Genomic DNA, 6,411 nt, shown 5'->3' with positions numbered 1-6,411 from the left:
GCTTGCATGAGTGATTTGGATTTTCATTTGATTTTATTTGGATCTCATGTGTGAGTTTGTATTTTGAATCTAATTCAAAATACAAACTAAAGCTAACATGTAAATAGCATAATAAAAACCTAATTGGACTGACTTTGCACCCTGAGCTGTCCACTAGCCAAACTGCTCGGCAAGTCCGCTAACAATCTCCTTGACCATCTGTATTTTCCTTCTCTAATCAGCTTGCTAACTAACCAGCTAACGCCGGCTAATCACCCTAGCCAAAAACCAAAAACAAGTCCACGTTAATCTCCTTGCTCTCTTCCTCTCTTCTTTCACGAAAAGCCCAGGCTATCTCTCTCTTTATCTAAACCAGTTAGCTGAGCATCGGCCCGAGCCAAACCAGCTTAACCTAGCCGATCCTTCTTTTATTTCTGCCTTGGCCTGATAAGCAGCAGCCCGCAATGGCCCAGCTCGGCCTGCTCCGCTAGCCATCAACGGACACACCAGCACCTCCTCGCGTTGTCTTCACGCGGAGCCAACACTGCTTCTCTCTGTCCTGTTCTCTCTTCTTCGTCATCGTTCCACAAAATGGATCGACGAGGGGGCAACCTGTTCTGCAACGGGAAGTTGACACCCGCGCCGCGCACAGACGCCCTGCTCCACTTTCCCCCACGCACAAGCAGCTCAGCGCACGCTACCGCCTTGCTGGCACTCATGTGCGCGGCACTGCTTCGCCCAACCAAGCCTGATGCTCACCGCGTGGCCTCAAGCTCACGAATCAAAGATCACCGGCCGGCCGTCCTACAGGAGCTCGCCCCCGGAACCCTACTCCTCGAGCTATAAAGCCTCATAGCAGCTGCACCCTCTCCATCTTTGCCACAGGATGTCGCCACCACTCTGCTCTCTTTCTTCCTTCTCTGTTCCCATCGAGAAGCAAACTGGAGCATCTGCGCTTCTCCTCATTCCTTGCTCTCCCTTCCACCCGAAGCAATCCAGCAGCCTGAGCTTTTCCTGCGTGCCACCAGCTAGTAGAAGGAGAAGAGGGAAAAAAAGAGGAGGAGAACCGGTGGAATGCCGCCGTCGTGAAGAGAAGCAGCACCAGTGATTCTTGGAGCGGAGCTGCACGACCTCCTCATCGACGACTTCACCACGCTGCGGACGCCTACATCTCCGTCTACTCCAAGCCAAGCTGGAGGGTAGAGGGGACGATAGCACCGAGCCAGAGGAGGAGGCCGCCGTCTGCACCAAGCACCGCTGCCGACGGCTACGAGGATGAGCGGGACAGCCGTAGCAGCACCACCGGAGAAGACGTCACCGATGGCCACGAAGACAAGGAAGCTGACGTTACATGGCTGGTGCCTTCGTCAAGAACTGCCTTGCCCTCAACCTGTTCGGTAAAATGCCTAAACCACGAGCCTTCGTCGAGCTAGCCATGTCCACGACCTACTCAACATTTTGTGTGAAAGCTAAGCTTGCCTGGTGAGCCACACACGCACGCTCTCCTCCCTCCCCCTTGCACCGACGACCCGCCGACCGTCCAAGTCGCTGCCTTGCCTTGATTGCCTATGTCGCCGGCCTTCGAGCCGAGCTTGTATCCTTGCAAGTGCTCACGTCGCCGCGCTCTTGCCACTACCTTGCAACCTCACCACCGCACTGCACATTGCTGATGCTACCTCTGTCACTTGGTCCTTCATGCCAGGGGTTTTCTTGCAACTGCTATGTCCTGCGCCGCATCTAGGCGTTGTGCCATTGCCTTTATTCTATCGCCGCAAGCCACCATCTTGCCATACAGATCGCAACTGCCAAGCTGCCGCCTTGCGCCATGGCCACGAGCTCTGGCTTGTTGTGGCCATGCACTTGCCACCCATATGCGTTGCGCCACTCTACCTTGCTGCTGTTGTCTGCCAAGCCGCCACCTTGTCACTCCACGCCGACATCAGAGCCTGCACCATCGCCTTTGCTCTATTGCGCCGCCGCTTCCTTTAGGGCATTTGCTCGAGCACCTTGCACGTGCACGCGCCCAGCCTCTCACAAGCCTACCACACCGCGACCCACATGCTCGCATGAACATAGAAGATCCAAGCCGCGAGACCCGTGATACAACTAGGAGCTGACACATGTCCCTACCTTAGTTTCTGAATTTAAATTGATTAATTTGCCTTACTTCCTTATTAATTCATAACTAATTCATACTAGCTTAGAAAATTGTGAAACCAATTTCATCAATTTTCTAAAATTGAACCCATGGTGTTTGTAGCTAGTTTGGAGTTATTTGGATCTTCTATCTTGCTCTTCTTGGTATTTTTGCATTAGATGTATTGCTCGTTATTTATTTTCGCGTCACATCTCGTGTATGTTGTAGACCTGTTTGAAGTCTCAAGCTGCGACGACTAAGAAGACCCTTCAACCTCGACTTCATCACCGAGGACTTTGACGACAATGAATAAGGTGTCATGTCACTCCCAATCATATAGATCTTATGCATGCTTAGTTGCTAGCACTTTATTTATGATGCTTGATGTTGATGGATTGCATAGCCAATGTTTTTAGCCATGCCTTGATAATTGTTTATCCTATTTTCCTTGTACCTATTTTTGGACTAGCTACAGACCCCTAGCTAGTCCACTGCACTTATTTCCACATATATGCTTTTGAGTTATGGATGGGCATATGCCATGGTTTTGGTGATGGGATTCCTTGAACACTCTCGCGTGTTTTTTGGGTGAGTGTGACTTCTTGATGTTTTTTGGTGGGGGCGAGCCGTGGTTGGTACTGAGGAGTGCCTTGCTGGGACAAAGCATTATGTACTCTCTCCATACCCTGTACATGTGGCGGGTACCTTGTTTTATATTGAGGAGCAAGTGGCGTATTTGTATGTTGCAGGTGCTTCGGCACATACTCGAGGAGTAGAGTGCTCACTCTCGGCCGCTTAAGGACTGAGTCAGTTTACCAATAGTCATAGCATCTATTTTCATTTATACCACTCGCTTACGTTATAGGCGGGGTTCGGTCCGAGACTAGTGGTGGATAGTGCTCAGCCTGTAGGCAGAATGGAGGATCGTGTAAGGAGTTCAAGGCGTTGGCCTGTTCTGACTAGACTGCACCCCGACATGGGTAGGTTTCACAGCTTCGAGGTCCTCACTGGTGACGGCGTGCCCTGCAGCTGAGGATGGTTCCAGACTCGAGAAAACAGGAGAGAGCTATCCACCTACTAGGGCTCCGGCTGTTAGGTAGGATTTGGACGGCCGATCCCCGTTCAAGCTCCATCCATGCGGGTATAGTTGTACAACATTTGCAGAGTGTGTAAATCTATAGCTATATTCCATGTCCACTGGTTATGGACAGTGTTGTTGACAACCGCTACTTCTGACTAGATTTTGTTCACTCTTTTACCACCTCTTTTTGAGATAGGCCTGCATTTGCCGTTGAGATGTGAGGGAAGGGAGCTCTAACATCGCCTAGTGTGTTTGGGTGCTGGATTCTTGGGTAAAGGATCTGGTAATTTGTGATGACTTCCTTGATTAAGGTGTTGACCTCAGAGATGGTGTTGCTTTGCTGCTTCCTTGATTGTTGTTGTTGTTGCTGCATAAACCTCTACAACCATAAATAGGATTACCCAAGCATATTGGATTATTCCCCCATTTTCTTAGCTTGCTACTATTGGGAGTTGACATGGCCTACCCGCTTCTCGGGTAGATGGTGGCTTTTTAGGGTCAGAGCTCGACTACGACTTTGACAATGACTGATGGGAAGACTAGGGATGGTCCCTCACTCAAGTTGCCTCTCGAGATGGTGTTCGCCATAGCTCATGTTTCCGCTGCGTAGATGTTTTACCTTTCTTGATTCAGTCTTGATAGACTTGTACCGGCATGTGCCGAAGTGATGTATTCGATATTTATGATGTTTATACTCTGTTGCTACTCTATATTTCTGTGTTGGTATGAATTTATACTATCTAAGACAGAGATTCGCACGTGATAGCCTTTCTGAAACTATCACGGAGGTGCGTAGGCTTGAATTCTCAAAAATGGGAATTCAGGTTGTTTCAGTTGGTATCAGAGCGATACTTGATCGTAGGACGATCCCTAGAAATGGACGATAGCTTCGGACAGCCAAAACATCCTTGATTGAGTATATACTCCTTGATTACTATATGAATCCCTTGCATTCTACGACTACATCCTTGATTTCTCACTAACTAACTTACTGACTACCCTTCACGCAACTCTTGCCTGATGGGGAACAACATATGTCACCTACTCTAGATTAGTACATCAAGGTCATGCAACACTAAGAAAGGATGTCTAATGCAAGATGAAATCAATGGCTGCAACGACAACTATGAAGATTGAATATGGGGAATGGACGAAGATAACCCTACGGGACTCACCTGGATTATCCCCCGCCCCTTAGTGCCAGACTACGCCATCACAGTTGTCCCTGCCTTGGAATTCGGTTTATCAGAGGATGATTAGACTACCACAAGTATGCTACGTCAGGTCCACATGCGGATGAGGCTACAACTACAGGATATACCCTGCCGCCTCTAGCTCAGGCCAATTCAAGAACTTGGGTGTTTTTGGAAGAAGACCGGATGGTCGCCCGAGTCCACACTATAGGAGAATGAGAGCATGGTGTCAAGTTTGATTGATGAACCTTAGAGCTAATGCTTTCATAAATCTTGGTTGTACATGTGGACTAACGCCTGCAGGAAATCTTCAAATCCGAATGGGTAAGTCGTTGAGTTTGATTCAAATGGGAAGAAACACCAAGGCATCGGATTCATATTGCGCAACATACAAAGGAGGTACATATCACCCTTCAAGGGTCCACCGTAAGTATACCCTCTTTTGTTCATGTTGATGCGATTTTAATTCAACCTTTTTTGAGTTAAGTCTCGTCGTGAAAATAAAAAAAATCCCAAAAAAATATTTGAGTTCGAATAAAGTAAGGCTCCCTGGTTCTTGAACCAGCAGAGTCCCCATTTTTTCCCACCCTTTTAGTTTAAATAAAGCACCAGGTACAAGCATAAGTGTGAGGGAGATCTCTCAAGCTCATCATCGACATACACTCTCGAGATCTCCCACGAAGGTGTCGCTCAACATCGACTGCGCAACATGACTAGGGATAAGGCGAGGGCACCAGAATGAGTCAGCCAGCCCCGTGGTTTGGTCGAACCACCACTGGTCCGCCTCGATCCCCATCTTCTTCAAGAGCGATGGTATGTGCATTCTACCTCTCTACTCCCTGTTTCATGAGTTTAAATGAGTTTCATCTCTTATCATTAAAATTAAACTCAGAATTAAAATGAACCTTGGCTGAAAACATGCTCCTTATGGTTGGCATACATGTTCTATATTCCTTGCTTGCCCCTGCTTGCTTGTGAACCTATATCTTTAGGAAAGCATGCTACCTAGGTTGTTGATGTTTGAGATATGGCATGATAAAGTGAACCTTGCTCTGTTCTGTCCAAAGTACTTGGGAAATTTATCTTGAAAAACAATGACCTAGCGAGCTCCTCAATGATTTGCCTCCATCCTACCAAAGCCATATGTTGATCTTATTGAAAAACCTATACACTTATGTTGCCTGCTATCATATTGACCTTTGCCAAATTGTTATGACCCTTGTGGAATAGAAATATGCTTCATACTTTCATGATCAAGATCATGTACACTCCACTTCCACATACTAGACTTCTACAATGGAAGCTAGTAACATCCCATCCATCCATCCATCCAATAAATAAAGCTCCATATGTGTTGTGACCTCTCTCTCCAAATGTATCTTTGCAAAAGAGACATGGGCTATGCAAAAAGAAAAAAAAAGCCATGCTCAAAGCATGATGAAAAAAAGAGAAGAAGAAGAAAAACGAAGAAAAAAAGAAGAGAGAAAAGGATAGCCCATGTCCAAAAGAAAGAGAAAAAGGAGAGAGATGGAATCATACAAAAAGAGTCCATACACCTTTCCACCATATCCCATCCACACACTTGCGCATCTTAATCAGATTGTATGACTTGTATTCTACTTGGATTCGGTCTTTGGCTTTGCAACATATGTGATGTAGGTATGCCTTATCTTTATCCCTACCTTGAGCTCCACATAAGCCTTATTAGTAGGGTGAAGAAAGGCAAGTTAATGCCTTGGTGAGGAACATACTCATTGAGTGATCTGAGAGAATCATTTGAGGAGCTAGGTAAGGTTTTCTTTTGAAAAATATTGTCAAAAACCCAAGTTACTAAGATAGAGTGGAGGGGATTTGAATCAAGATCGTTCCAGCCATCAACCGCCCAAGGTAATATGATAGACACTTCAAAACTTCACAAGTACAAGTATGGCTTTGAATATCTTACATGTTTGTTCCTTGCCATAAAAAGTTATGTTCCATCTTAGACTCTAGCCTTCACTCAAGGACAAGCAAAGGCTAAG

The 6,411-nt window shown here is 46.6% G+C and overlaps 1 long non-coding RNA gene across 1 annotated transcript; it reads left to right on the top strand.

Moving 5' to 3' along the window:
• The first annotated feature begins 329 nt into the window (after positions 1 to 329).
• On the top strand, positions 330 to 3,907 carry LOC117859974 (uncharacterized). Its single transcript, XR_004641348.2, has 2 exons — positions 330 to 1,376; positions 2,345 to 3,907. It is a non-coding gene; the product is annotated as an uncharacterized lncRNA (long non-coding RNA).
• The last annotated feature ends 2,504 nt before the right edge of the window (positions 3,908 to 6,411 follow it).

The sequence above is a fragment of the Setaria viridis genome, chromosome 6 (genome assembly GCF_005286985.2).
Source record: "Setaria viridis chromosome 6, Setaria_viridis_v4.0, whole genome shotgun sequence".
NCBI lineage: Eukaryota > Viridiplantae > Streptophyta > Magnoliopsida > Poales > Poaceae > Setaria > Setaria viridis.
Note: the sequence above shows the minus strand (reverse complement) of the source record. Positions and strands in the feature narration are given on the sequence as shown.